The following is a 14,575-nucleotide window of genomic DNA, read 5'->3' as shown; positions in this document are numbered from 1 at the left end:
AACACATCTGCTATGAAACAACCTCTATTGATTGATTGATTGAATTTATATACCACCCTATACTCAGAGGTCTCAGGGCAGTTCAAAGAAAAGATCTCAATAGTCCACACGGCTTTTAAAAAGTTCTTTTTAAAAAATGCACCATGTGTGTATATAACATTTGTCTAAATTTACCAAATTTTCACCTCCCTCCCTTAGAATCATAGCATAGTTGGAAGTTGCCACAAGGATCAACAAGTCCAACCTCCTGCAGTGCAGAAATATTTTGCCCCACATGTGGCTTGAACCCATGACCATGAGATTTAAGAGTCTCATGCTCTACCAACAAAAACTAGTAAGGCATGGGAAATTTTAATTCATACCCGTGATTTTTGACGTGTGAGAGAATCCTGTACAGCAATTTTAATAAAAAACTGAGCTATAGTAGCTAATTTTTTTTAAAAAAATGTGGCGATCTGTCGTGGAACAAACCCGTTGAAGAAAGTAAGAGTGGTTACCCAGACTTTGTTGCTGGTTGCGAAGGGGCCCCCCATGACAGTTCAAGCTTCAGGGCTCCCAAAATGTAGGTCTGCCGGTTGTAGCTCCCCAACCTTTTTTTGGATATTTTCGCCATTGCCTTGTATGGGGTGTGTGCTGCATTTCAAAAAATGGCTGGTGGGGGGGGGGGGCAAAGGAAAGCCTCCCCCACCACCAAAGACTTTTGAGGCAACAGGAGTTGGGGATGAATTGCCCAGTGCCTGGTTCCAGGCTTCTCCATCACTCCATTGAAGAGCAAAGGCAGCAGAAGGTGGCACATTGGGGTTAAACTGAAAACGGGCCCAGCCTCACACCCTCGCTTACGGCTGCCAGTCGAAGAGGCAACATTATTTAGTGAGCAGGAAGAGGCTGTGGCAGAGAGGAGTCCAGAATCAGAAGCTGGAACAGGAGAGGAGGAGAGGCCAAGAGGCAGAGGTGAGTCAGGTTGGTGAAGAAGCCAGGGCGTCTTCCTCTCCAGCTGCGACAAACTCCCCTATTAGCCTGCCAGGAACAGGAGAGGCATGAAGCGGGAGGAGCAAAGGCAGACATTCAGGCACAGTCTCAGATTGCTTGAGAAGGACTCGGTCGGGAGAGGAGGAGACTTAAGTAGCTGCAGGAGGGTGGGGACCTTCAGCCTCCATGACTGCAAGACCCTACCAAGAAACTCCCCATGAGCTGGTTTCTGCTAATAAAGATTTAACACCCTGTGATTTATTATTGGCTGGCTCCCTGACACATAGACACATACCCTCCAGATAGATAGATAGATAGATAGATAGATAGATAGATAGATAGAATGCAGCTTACATAATAACATGTAAAGCACCCAAGCGAAGCGAGTTACATTTTCTCATTTGTGGAACTGTGCTGTGAACGGCCGCAGCAAGCTTAGCTTACGCAGTGGCGGATGGCAACTATATTTGAAAAGTTGTCTCATGTCATTTGTCTTGTTCATATATATATATATATGATGCCTTAAGACTGAACTGAAAGAGGTAGTTACAGTCATTACCTCATCCCCTGGAAATCTACAGTGGAGGTCATTTGAGGGGCAGTTTGGAGAAATTCTTCCAGCAGCTGCTATGTCTCTGCTTGCCTGCGGACAGAGAATGCCTCCTGGCTGCATTGCTTCTCTGGCTAAGAACATAAGAGGGGTTTGCCTGGATCAGGCCAAAGGTCCATCTCGTCCGGCTTCCTCTTCTCACGGTGGCCGACCAGATGTCTCTGTGAAGCCCTCAAAGAGGACACGAGTACAACGGCAGTCTCTCTCCCTGCCGCCACTGCTTTTTCTCCGCACAACAGCGAAATCTTCTGTTATGCAGCAATGTACAGACACCCCCCCACCCACACACATTAGCCTGTCACTTTAGTTTTATCGATCTCATGCAAAATCTCAAGGTTCTGGGGCCCAGATGGTCACGGGTGGGCAATAAACCAAGAAGTTTGCCGGCAGTTGCTGTAGTCATCCAATAATGTCCCAGGCAGGAAACGGGGCCCTGTAAACAATTCCCCTTTTCTGCGATGCGTCCCAGAACGTCTGTACCAAAGTTTCATTGTTTTAACTTTCCGTTTTGGTGGAGAGAGCATGCTTGGTAGATAAACACAGACACTCCTGTCCGTTCCAGCTACACAGTGTTCCTTTTCGGATGCCCAACTGACACCTGTGGCACGGGCACACCTTTTACTAGCAATTCGGCTTGTGCGCCAACCATGGCCCCAGTGCCCCCGGTTATGCTTGCCCTTCTCCAGACTTCCTTACTGCAAAACCTTGCATGTGGGAGTGCTCTGGAAAAATTTGTCTAGAAGCTTGCTGTTTCTGAATGCAAAGGCTCTTGACAGGAACTGCTGCCGGTTCTGAATACAGTGGTACCTCTGGTTGCGAATGGGATCCGTTCCGGAGGCCCGTTTGCAACATGAAAAGCCCGCAACCTGAAGTGCCGTATCTGCGCAGGTGCGCGGTGCGATTTGGCGCTTGTGCCATGCGTGAGCGATGAAACCCGGAAGTAACCCTTTCCGGTACTTCCGGGTCGCCGCGGGATGCAGCCTGAAAAAACGTAACATGAAGCAAACGTAATATGAGGTATGACTGTACACTACTGGCTGCTTGGAATACACCTCTTCAGCAAATTTAATAAATATTAGTAATAATAATGCTGATTTCACCAGTTCTAGTTCCATTCCTAGGTAGACTTCAGGTTACGGTTGAGCAAAATAAATAAATAAAATGACTCTCTGCGACTCTGGCCCAGAGTATCTATACTGGCTAGACCTTTGTAATATCTGTGTTGTAGGTTCTGATTTCTGGGTGCTGGAGGTATAACATGCAGTGGCAAGAGGTAGGTCGGGGGGGGGGGGCTTCACTGCCCTAGTTCCAGAAGGTTCTTTCCCGAAACACATGCTTGGTGTGTACTTTGCTAGTTTTTCTTTTCCAGGTCAAGATAATTTTATTATTCTCCACATTTACTGCAGGGTTTCTTTTATTCTAGCTCCTTCTCTGCTGTTACTGCTTTTTAGAACAACAATAATAAATCATGTTATAATTGTTTCAATGTTTCACTGTTTTAATTGTTAAAATGTAATTTTTTATTAGTTGCCTGGAAGCTCTTGCCAAAAATCCTTTAAATAAATATTATCCTGGGACAGAGTGTTCTGCAAGTTGACTAAGGATGGCTTCAACAGGGTTGCGAGATGTGAAGCGAATTTAATGAGGTGCGATTCCGCCATGTGCCAGTTGAATGGTTTTGATGTTCTTGCGTGTCTATCGTGTTTGTCTGGTATCTATTATGAAGTAAACAATGATGATGGATCCGTGCTTTTTAGTTGGGGGGGGGTAAAAAATGAGGTGCTGCTTCTGGGATCTTGATAACAAGTGTTGTGGGTGCCAGCACAAAATGGCTGCTGTGGGTAGTAAGAAAAAAATATGGCAGAACTCAGTACTAGTACAGTCATATCTCTGGTTACAGATGCTTCAGGTTGCGATTTTTTTGGGGGGGGGGTTACGGACCCGCCGAAACCCAGAAGTACCGGAACGGGTTACTTCCGGGTTTAGGGGGGCTGCGCATGCGCAGAAGCACTAAATCGTGCTTTGCGCATGTGCAGAAGCGCCGAATCGCAACCCCCACATGGGCAGACACACCACTGCGGGTTGCGAACGTGCATCCCTGACGGATCACGTTTGCTACCCGAGGGTCCACTGTACTGTTGAGTACTGTGACATAAAAATACACTGATGATGGCAATAACTGCCCGTTCAGCAAGCCTAAAGATGTGGCGATGGCGTTGAGCTACGTGCACCAAATGGGCATCAAAGCTTTGTTGTTGTTGTTGTTGTTTAGCCGTTTAGTCGTGTCCGACTCTTCGTGACCCCATGGACCAGAGCACGCCAGGCACTTCTGTCTTCCACTGTCTCCCGCAGTTTGGTCAGACATCGAAGCTTAAGTAAAAAAAAATACTAACGGTTATTGTGTGATGCAAAATTTTGTAATACAGTGGAACCTTGGTTTTTTAGCATCTTGGAAGCTGAAGTTTTCGGAACCCGAATGCCAAAACCCCAGAAGTAATCGCTTCCGTTTTTGTACGCGCCTCAGAAGTCAAACGGCTTCCGCTTGCGTGTTTTTCAATTTTCACCATTGAAATCGCCAACAGCCCTTTCTGGCTCGGTGGTCGAACGTTTTGGACGTCTGAACAGTCTTCTGGAATGGATTACGTTCAACAACCGAGGTTCCACTGTGTTACTTGGAATAATTAGGCAATGTAGGAGCAGCAAGCAGTGGGAGAAACCAAAGAGGAATCCGTTCAGGGAAATAAAGTTTTGACAATGAGATGCGCTTCCTCTTCTTAGCAGCACATGTACACGGCAAGGAACTTCAGTAGGGTCTGAACCGACTTGGAAAATAAATATGTCTTTTGTCTACTCCGTTGCCTTTTGCTCTTTCTTCCTGTTCTCTTTGGGGGTTCCCGTTTCTCTTGTGTGTTATCAGGGCGGCAGATGAAAGGCCCGACGTGAGCTTGCTCTTAGGTTAGCCTTGAGTGAGCAGCAGTCTAGGCAGAGTCGCACTCTACTGGGGCCTCCTTGATTCAGGACCCGCATCTTAAGACAGCAAAGAGCCTTTAGTGACTGAATTCTGCCGATGGGAGGAAGAATCTGGAGATGCTTCCTGCCAGCTGCCGTGATTGGACATCAGCCTCCAGCAGGTTCTCTTACGCTTTTTGTCCTGCGGTGTTTTATCGACTCATCGTAGAGCATCAAGAGATAACTGAAGCAGCAGCGTACTTTGCGTCGAATTCTGCTGCCAGGTCCCCAAGGAATAGAATTCGGAATACACAAACACACGCACAAACATACATGTTTTTAAAAAGGTTAATTATGGCACCATGCCCATTTCCTTGTTTTGCTTTTATTTGTTTACTGCACTTCATGTCAACTTCAAAAATACATTCACATCCTTATAGAGGAGCACACACAGCAAAAACAAGACGCAGCAAAACTGCAGCCTCCCCAAAAGCGCAGTGACGATAAACGCAGCAGCTGCTCAGCCGGCCTGTAGGCGCAGGGAACTTGTAGTCCCAAAGGAGTCTTGAGCACCACAGTTTCCCTACCTGCCTTTCTGTGGTTCCTTCTGTACGGATGTCCACCTGAGAAGAAACATGCTATCAAAAACACAAAACCCCAAAGCCATTCCTGCAACGCAACCATCCAGTGTGCTTGTTCCTTTGCAGAACTTTCAGAAAAGTGCCGAGACTGCTTTATGTTTACGTGCGAGGCGGAAGGCTGTAACACCAAGGGGGGCGGGCGAGGGCCACATTGCCTTCTGGGAAGCCTCCCAAGGGCCGCATGCGAGCGGTGGCCAGTGCAGAGAAAGATGCATTTTTTTATTTTATTTCATCTGGTTACTGACTGGCAGCAGCTCTATGGGGTTGTCAGGCAACGGTCTCTCCCAGCCCTACCTGCAGATATACCAGGCATTGCACCTTGACACATACAGTCATACCTCGGGTTGAAGTAGCTTCAGGTTAAGTATTTTTTGATTGCGCTCCGCGGTGACCCGGAAGTAACAGAGCATGTTAGTTCTGGGTTTCGCCACATGCGCAGACGCTCAAAATGACATCATGCGCATGCGTGGAAGCAGCTAAACGCGACCCGCGCACGCACAGACGCGCAGCCGCGTGTTACGTTTACTTCAGGATGCGAACGGGGCTCCGGAACGGATCCCGTTCATATCCAGAGGTACCACTGTACTGCACTACTGAGCCATTATTATTATTATTATTATTATTATTATTATTATTATTATTATTATTATTACAGACCTACAGCTGTCTGGACTCATGAAGGGGATGGGTTTTCCAACTTTTTAAGAGGATTTTCCGGGGTTAAAAAGTTAAAAAGATTTAGGCAGCAGTGGGCAGCGGGCTCCGCTCTGCACTGGGAGGAAGCCGCCCAGCGAAGCCCGCCACCCACTGCCGCTGCCCAGTGAAGCTGCCGCGTATAAGACTGGGCGTATAAGTCGACCCCCCCAAATTGGCAGCTGCCAATTTGGGGGGTCGTCTTATACGCCCAGTCGCCTAATACACCGGAATCTACGGTAGCTTTTGTGCGTACAGGCTTGTTGCAGCTATATGACTTAGCCGTGCCTATATGCTTGCATCCTCTCAGTTTCTTTGCAATCGCGTGGATATATGATTGCAACTCCCCTCCCTTTTAATGACATTTTAGCTTGGGAACACTGGAGCTGTGAATTTTAATTCTCTGTTCCCGTTACTGTTGCTAAATAATCTTGAAAGCCCCCGGGGGGAAGCTTGTCTGACAGATAAAGTTAAATTTATTTTGGGTCTTCTGATTTTTATATCCTGTCGTCGTCTTCTTCTTCTTCTTCTTCTTCTTCACTGAGCTTTGAATGGCAAATGTTATATGTTTTGGGTCATGTGGTTTAATCTCATCATAGCTGCATTCCCCAAGTGCTTCAGACATTAATATCAGGGCTATTCTTACCTCCCCCCCACCCCCCCTTAAAGCCTAAATGACATTCTATTTCTAGTGCTAATATTAGCAAGCAATAAACGGCTTGTTTGACATCAGCCCAGGAGCTGAACTGAATGTAATACGGACTCCAGCGCACACATAAGCACTGCTTTCCATATCCCCAAGACCACTGGACTGATCTTTGCCGTCCGGGTGTCATTGGATATTCTGTGGCACAGTGACACAGCTGAGGGGTTTTTAATTTCATGTGGGCTGCTCAGGGACCTCCGGTTCCAGATTCGAAAGACGTCGAAAAGACTTCTAAGGATTCAGCTGACCCGGGCCAGCATGTTCCTGACAAGAGAGCAGTTGGTGGCAGCCAACAAAGCCAGGACTTGGGGACCTCTGTTGACATCAGGGCTCGACCATCCAGCAAGAGAGGAGAAAAGAGGGATTGGGGAATCTTTGGACAAAAGCCCCCCCAAAAGTATAGAGGCAAATTCAGATGTACTGGACCCCTTCCTGACAGTCACAGTTGTAAGATTATGCAACCTTCTAAAGATTATACAACAATTCTATAACCATACAATTATAATAATTGCGGATCTTCATGCGCCTGCTTTCAGCCCTACCTACTGTTTTCTGCGCACGCACACAGGCAAATGACTTGGAGTGCTCCAATATCTTCTTTTGGTTTTCCATGAAGTTGCATTGTACATAACAGAACTTGCACGCGCCGTTCTCTTGAAACTGAAGCACACCTTGCAACTGAGCGTTCAGAGGCTAAAAAGCTGCCCTTTCAGGCTGATTGCTTGGCTCTCGGATGCTCTCGGAGACAGGGACCCTGCCAGGGACTGGGCTGCAGAAATAGTAAAAAAAAAACAGGTTTTTGACCCCATCAACATGGCTTACGCTTCTTCCATTGTCATGTCCAGACAGGGATGCAGGGAAGAGGCGTGTGTATCTCCCCTTCCGCGAAAATGAATTTTCTTTGTGCGGACAAAACACTTGCTTTTCTACAAGAGACCTGTGCCTATCACTGTCCACCCCTTTCCCCAAATTCATCACACTTCACTTATCAACGTTTCAAGCGGATGTCTGAAGCTGCCCGGAGAGAGAAAGAGGTGTGCTTCGTTTTTAAAATTAAAATAAAAATGCTGCTTTTGATGGTTGTTCTTGTTTTGGGTGGCATTTTCCCATTTTATTTGTAAATGTCCTGGAAACAAGGACACCATAGAATTTCTATAGTGTTTTGCAAAACATATGGCTCACCTCATCCAGTTGTGAACCCTCCTCTCCTGCTGGGAGAAACTCCAAATGCTTACTGGAATCCTTGGTCATCAAACACAGGTTGGAGAAAATCTATTTCTCTATATCTGTATTGTACCTCCGCCTCCCTGGATTCAGGGGGATTTAGTGGAGTTGGCACCAGTTTGCTATTGCTGGTCACCAACTTGAGTCCCACATTCTCTTTGCTGGCATGATTTGCTGGGGGAGTAAAAGCCTCGTGTGCTTTTGCCACAAGGCTCAACATGTTTTGCTGCCTGAGGCAGAACAAGGAAGGTCCTCCTCCAGCCAAAGCCTTTCAGGGTCACGTGATTGCGGTCTCCGGCGAGTCACAAGGTCTTGCTGGAAGTTGTCGCTGGGGGCAGGAGGGGAACCCGCTGGGGCGCTGTCCCAAGGGATTCACACACACACACACACACACACACACACACACACCAATGTGGCATCTTCAGTGCCTCATATGTGGGCCAGCTCCGTTCGCCATTGAACTCAGCAAGGGAGAGTAAATATCAGTGTTAGAAACATGGCGCTGAAGCAAAATGTCTAGTCACATTAAAAATAAATCCAGCAACATTTTAAATCTTTTTTTAAAAAGCATGAATTAAAGATGCACTTTTTGTGGTGCTGCGTGAGCCAGGTGATCTGCAGGGCACCGGCACTAAAAGATGCCCATCTTTGGGTGCTGCGCTGTCCCACAGATCAGCTGACCGGCATGGCATTGCAGCCGCAGCAGCTAGCCAGATGCAGACGTTAGGTGCCAAACCTGGCAACAGCCAGGCATCTCTGCTTCCTCGCAAGAGGCCGGTCGTGCATTGCAAAACGCGCCTTGTGCCCGGCTAATTTCGAAAGCTGGTAAATTTGTACAGCGGGACAGAAACTGATGAAAGGAGGAGGGTTTTTAAGAGGAAACAGGTGGGAGGTGGAGGAGTTTGGAAGTCGGGTGGATATTTTGAGATGAGCCTGCAGGGTGGAAAGATAAACAGGAAAAGATTGGGGTAGTCAATAGAGTTCAGGTCTGTGAGTGAAGAGAGGGATTGAGGGAGAGAAACCCCCTTTATATATTATATTTCGGATGGTGTTGCAATAGATTGGCCTCTGCCATGCAAGGCAGCTGTGGTTCCTTAGCCCCTATCCCACCTTCAGGGCAAAGCATGTAGGCTTTCCACTGCAGGCATCCCAACCAAATGCAAGGATATTGGAGATGGAGCTGAAGAGCTACACCCCTTTTCTCAGGGAGCTCTGGGAATTGTAGCTTCCTGGAAGGAATTAGGGTTTTCTAGCAACTCTCCGCCCCCTTAAGAAACTACAGTTCTCAGCCTACAATTCGATGCTTATTTAAATGCATATTGCAGATGGAGCCTAAGCGTGGGGGGGGGGGGGACCACATCCATTGGTGTGCCCCGCCTCATCATGCAAAAAAAGTGAGGACTCTTTATGAGATGAGGGGAAATGGAAGGGTTGGTAGCAGAAAATGAAGAAATCACAAACAACGTGCTAAAAATCAAAACACTGAGTTAAAAATCCAGTCAGATAGATTTCTGCATTTAGAGTAGCAATGTCTCAAATTCTGAAAATTGTAGAATGACAGCCCCCCTTCCAATTGTGATTTTGAGTTGTAACCCGCTCCCCAATCCAACTGTTTATCCTAGCAACATATATAGTGGTACCTCGGGTTAAGAACTTAATTTGTTCTGGAGGTCTGTTCTTAACCTGAAACTGTTCTTAACCTGAAGCACCACTTTAGCTAATGGGGCCTCCTGCTGCCGCTGCGCCACCACTGCATGATTTCTGTTCTCATCCTGAAGTAAAGTTCTTAACCCGAGGTACTATTTCTGGGTTAGCGGAGTCTGTAACCTGAAGCGTCTGTAACCTGAAGCATATGTAACCCGAGGTACCACTGTATTGGGGAGAAGCAGCAAGGTTCCGGAGTCCCGTTCGCATCCTGAAGCAAACACAACTCATGTCTGCGCATGCGCGGGTTGCGATTTTCCACTTCCGCACATGCACGTGACGTCATTTTGAGCATCTGCGCATGCGTGAGCAGCAAAACCCGGAAGCAACATGCTCCATTACTTCTGGGTTGCCATGGCGCGTAACCTGAAAACGCTCAACCTGAAGCTCATTTAACCCGTGGTATGACTGTACACGGCTGGTTCTCGGAGCTCAAATGATAGCAGGCAAGCAAGTTTGCAGTTTTTAAGTGCGGTTTAAACTGGGCCTACATCACCTCCCCCAGTTCTGTTTCATTTCAATTTTCAGAGTGCAGAAGACCAACACATTTGCGGCAGAGCGATCTGCCCCCCCCCCCCCCGCGGAGTTGCTGTGTTGTTTCCATTACGGTGTTTTCTTGCGGAGCTTTTCCATTTCAGCCTTCCTTCTTTCAGAGACGGTAGTTAGTATTCAACAGAACACCTGCCTTGGGAAACATTTGGCAGCTTCCGTGCACTCGGCAGAGAAAATCAGAAAAGCAGGGTTGGAGAGGGAAACCGATTTCTTATTTGCAACCTAGAAACTGCCTGGGCTGGTAAAATCCAAAGCCCTTGGGAATAACAGTTGTAGGAAGAAATCAAGCTTAATAACATGGAAGTATGCCAGCTTTATTTGCGTTTAGAATAGTTCAGTCCCTTCCCCCACCTATTCTGCAAATGGAGACACACAGTTCCTGCCTGCGTCTCCTCCCATGACATAGCTGTCTGTTTCCATTCCTGCTTTCTGAGGCTGCCAGCGCTGCCTCGCCGAACATGCATCTATTGCACACCCCCAGGAATCTCGACAGGGATATAAGATGAGGGCTGCCACCCAGTGATCTCTGTATTTATGCATTTACTTTATTTATAAATAAGGCCACCCAGTAAAATTACATGTCCTAGGCAGGGCAGGGCAAAAACTCGGTTTAAGAATGTGGTATCATAAAGTTGTCGATAGCGCAAGTATTCACGTAGAAAGCTGTTCTCATGGACGTATCTTGGAGATATTTGAGCCGTTTGGGCTTTGAGATATTGAATTGCACATACCATTATTATTTTGGCATTGTGTAGAGCTGCCATACGTCTGGAATGTCCCAGACATAGATGGGACTCGCCCGTCAAAAATGGCGTCCTGGTGGAGTTTGCGAAAATCGGCTAAAACGCCTGGGCATATGGCAGCCCATATCGGAGGTTTGGGCGGTATTTTTGGCAATTTCCCCCATAAACTTAATTTTTATTGGAGATTTTGCAAAGAAAAAAAGCTCAACAACTTTGCCTCCCCTCCAAAAAATCCTTGCAGTGTACAGTGGTGCCCCGCAAGACGAACGCCTCGCAAGACAGAAAACCCGCTAGACGAAAGGGTTTTCCGTTTTGGAGGCGCTTCGCAAAACGAATTTCCCTATGGGCTTGCTTTGCAAGACGAAAATGTCTTGCGAGTTCCTGCGGGGTTTTTTCCCTTTTTTCCCCCTTTTCCTAAGCCCTAAGCCGCTTATCAGCTGATCTGCTGATAAGCCGCTTATCAGCTGATCCGCTAAAAGCCGCTAATAGCACTAATCCGCTAATCTGTCAATGGGCTTGCTTCGCAAGACGAAAAAACCGCTATACGAAGAGCCTCACGGAACGGATTAATTTCGTCTTGCGAGGCACCACTGTATCTATAATTAAGATGCCATGTGTTGAAGTGCCGTACAGTCACGTGACCAGTCACAAATTAAGGGGGCAGAAAGGGTGGTGACCAGCTCAGCCCAGCACTAAGCCCCACTTGCGACTGGAGTGGAGTCTGGAACTGGCATGTTTCATGCCGACTTAATTTAAGTTGGCACAATGTACATTGGCTTTGGATTGCTCCTTAAATATTGGCATCGTTGAGGACGCGTGAAGGCAGCTGAAATAACTCGGTAATGTGAATCAACAGGCAAATGCCTTTGCAAAGAATGCTGAAAAGAATAAGTGGAGGGAAGGAATTATTCATTGTTGGTTTTTGCGTCCCCCAAAATGTTGGCGGTGGGAAGTAATTTGTTTCTGGATCTGCCCTAACTCCTATTGCAACTTCACAAGGAATTTGCACTCCAGAACAGTGCTTAATATTCCAGAGGCGTACTCCACAACAAGATAGTTGCACATAATGCATATCTCTTTATAACTTTTAACGCTAACTGCACAGCCTTATGGGAGTCCACTGATTGAATATAGAGCAGTATCTTATTAACCTCTGGCTCAGATAAACCATTTAAATAAATACCTTCATATAAAGTCATTAAAAAGATATTTTTAGCTCAGCAGCCTTTAGCCATTAAAGAACTTGAATGCGGATTGTATTTACTGTGTTTTCCTTATTTCAAAGGGCACAAGAAAAGACAGGGCCAAATGGCAATGTATGCCTTTTCATGGAAAAATATGTTATTTGCATGCTATAAGGAATTGCATTGTTTTCAGAATCACTGGTGGGCAGGTGCTGGGTGAAGCAGTAATTGGGGAAAACACAAGTGGCATCTAAAAATTTGGTACTGGAAGTTGGAAATGTCAAATGTTTCTTAAAGTTGGTGCAGGACCGGCTTGAAATGTGGTGTTGATTGTAAACAGTTAAAATCATAAGTAGGATTGGAATAACACTTGTAGTTTAATGGTGAGTTTTGGATATAATAGAGATGTAAAAGATTTGGATCATCGTAAAAGATGCAGGAGGAAATGATTAATAATAGGACCCACAAAGGGGAGGAGGGAAGTCCAGGAGATTCTTTAGAATCTTGTTTTTATGATGTATGTTGGATATTGTCAGGGCTGCCTCTAGGTCCCAGCTCACAGAGGACCAACGCCCGGTTGATATAATGTACAAGAGTCTTTATTGAAGTTTAGTTTCCATTTCAAACCCCAGAGCGTGCAGCCCTACGTCTTGGCCCTAGACCGGCGAAGTCCCCTCTGAGTCACTACCCCTTCCGCACCAGTTTAAGATCCTAGCCCGGCTCCACCTCCTGCGCTGTTCCTTCCTCCTCTGGGTCCTTCTGCCCCCTGGGGTTTCCTCCCTCCTGGACTCTTCTGACGCTGACCCCCCTGAGTCTTGCCCTTCCTTCCGGCGGGCTTTAGGACCTGGCTCCCTATCCGGGCTACCTGCTGTGCCGCTCGCCTGTACATTTGAACTTGGCGCGCGCGCCCAGCCGGTGACTTTCCTCTTGACCGTTTCCCCGCTCTCCGATGGAGGCGTGGCCAATCCTGACTCATCTCCTCCCTCTGGTGGTGGGAAGACTGGTCCCGATGCCTGGGACTCCTCCCCCCCACTACGCTCTGGTGGGGACGCTGGTCCTGATTTCCAACTGCTGCTCAGGGAGTCCCCGCTGGCCCCTTCCTTCTGGGGTTTCCCCCTTGGCACCCCCCTTGCCCTGGCCATCGGCGCTCCTCTCTGTGAATCTTCCGATTCGCTGGAGAGACTCGTGGAATCTCTCTGACCACTGTCACTGCCTACACCCCCCTCGGATTCCTCCTCCTCACTCTCCATTTGCTCCTTCTCCTGTGTCTCTGCTCCTGAACCCCTGACAGATATGCAAAAATTTTAATTTTAATTTGGTGTTGATGCTAGGGCTGGGCGATGTCACCTTTTCAACATCGCAGTGCATTGCGAGCCAAACACTACAGTTTGGCAATATACAGTCATACCTCGGGATGAATACGCTTCAGGTTCAGCATTTTCAGGTTGTGCTCTGCAGCGACCTGGAAGTAACAGAACACATTACCTCCGGGTTTCGCCGCTCGCACAGACGCTCAAAATGATGTCACGCACATGCTTGGAAGCGGCGATATGCGCAGACATGTGTTACGTTCGCGTCAGGATGCGAACAGGGCTCCAGAACGGATCCCGTTCGCATCCTGAGGTACCACTGTACCATGATTTTGGGAAAAAAACAAGCTGCTTGGGCCTCTGCCCGTGAAGGACCTGGTGAAACTTGCCCCAGCTCTTACTTCGGGAACTGAGGTGGCTTCACCCAGGCGCTCACAGGCTGGGACAACGCAGCTTGTTTGAGCAGCTCAGCTGGGGATCAGAAAGGTTCCCCCTCCTCAGCTGAGATAGCCCTGGCGCTCCTGCCACTCACGGGCAAGCGGGCAGCGCATAGGGTCTCATTTAACAGCTCGCTGCAGGGAGCGCCAACCGCGTTTGCTCTCAGCTGAGCAGTTTCATGGAGTGCCTCCGCCACCAGCTCATGGGAGCCAGCGCCGGACTCAGGGCTCCTTTAACTGTTCATCTGAGGTAAGGGCAGTTCCACTCCTCAGTGGAACAGTTTATAGATGGGAGGAACAAGCTGTATCGGCGCCTGTTTCTCCCTCTGCATCGTATGAGAGGAGAGTACGATGGCGGTTTCACTCAGCGATATATCGCCGGTGAAACTGCCACTGTTTCTGAGTCCCTCCACTAGCAGCGCCGCTGGAGGAAAGAACTCTAGGGGACGCTGCTAGCCGAGGGACTTGGGAGCGGTGGCGGTTTCACCAGTGATACACCCGTGAGTGAAGCCGATATTGCGGTCAGCTCCTCATACAGGTCCTGGGTGATACAGTCGTACCTTGGTTGTCAAACACAATCCGTTCCGGAAGTTTGTACGACTTCCGAAAACGTTTGACAACCAAGGCATGGCTTCCGATCGGCTGCAGGAAGCTCCAATCGGAAGTTGCGTTGGACGTTTGGGTTCCAAAGAACCTTCACAAATCGGAACACTCACTTCCGGGTTTGTGGCTTTCAGAAGCCATGACGTTTGAGTCGCAAGGCGTTCGGGATCCGAGGTTCAACTGTATATCGATATATCGCCCAAGCCTATTTGATGCCTAGGAGTTGGATATGTTTTTCATTCTGTGCTAT

At 47.8% G+C, this 14,575-nt stretch overlaps 1 protein-coding gene and 2 long non-coding RNA genes across 6 annotated transcripts in view; 1 reads left to right on the top strand and 2 right to left on the bottom strand.

The window, feature by feature from the left end:
• The window catches only part of TBL1XR1 (TBL1X/Y related 1), a 182,489-nt gene that overhangs the window by 116,852 nt on the left and 51,062 nt on the right, over positions 1-14,575 (top strand). The gene's annotated exons all lie outside the window — the stretch shown is intronic.
• The window catches only part of LOC309342458, a 97,946-nt gene that overhangs the window by 46,986 nt on the left and 36,385 nt on the right, over positions 1-14,575 (bottom strand). The gene's annotated exons all lie outside the window — the stretch shown is intronic.
• LOC309342400 overlaps positions 7,082-14,575 on the bottom strand; it is a 34,003-nt gene continuing 26,509 nt past the window's right edge. Inside the window, exon 3 of the long non-coding RNA XR_014156775.1 lies at positions 7,082-8,725. This is a non-coding gene — a long non-coding RNA (uncharacterized lncRNA). The remainder of the gene's footprint in view (positions 8,726-14,575) is intronic.

Source organism: Podarcis erhardii (assembly GCF_964252035.2).
Source record: "Podarcis erhardii genome assembly, chromosome: 5".
NCBI lineage: Eukaryota > Metazoa > Chordata > Lepidosauria > Squamata > Lacertidae > Podarcis > Podarcis erhardii.
The sequence above is the reverse complement of the archived record's forward strand: the minus strand, read 5'-3'. Positions and strand labels throughout refer to the sequence as shown.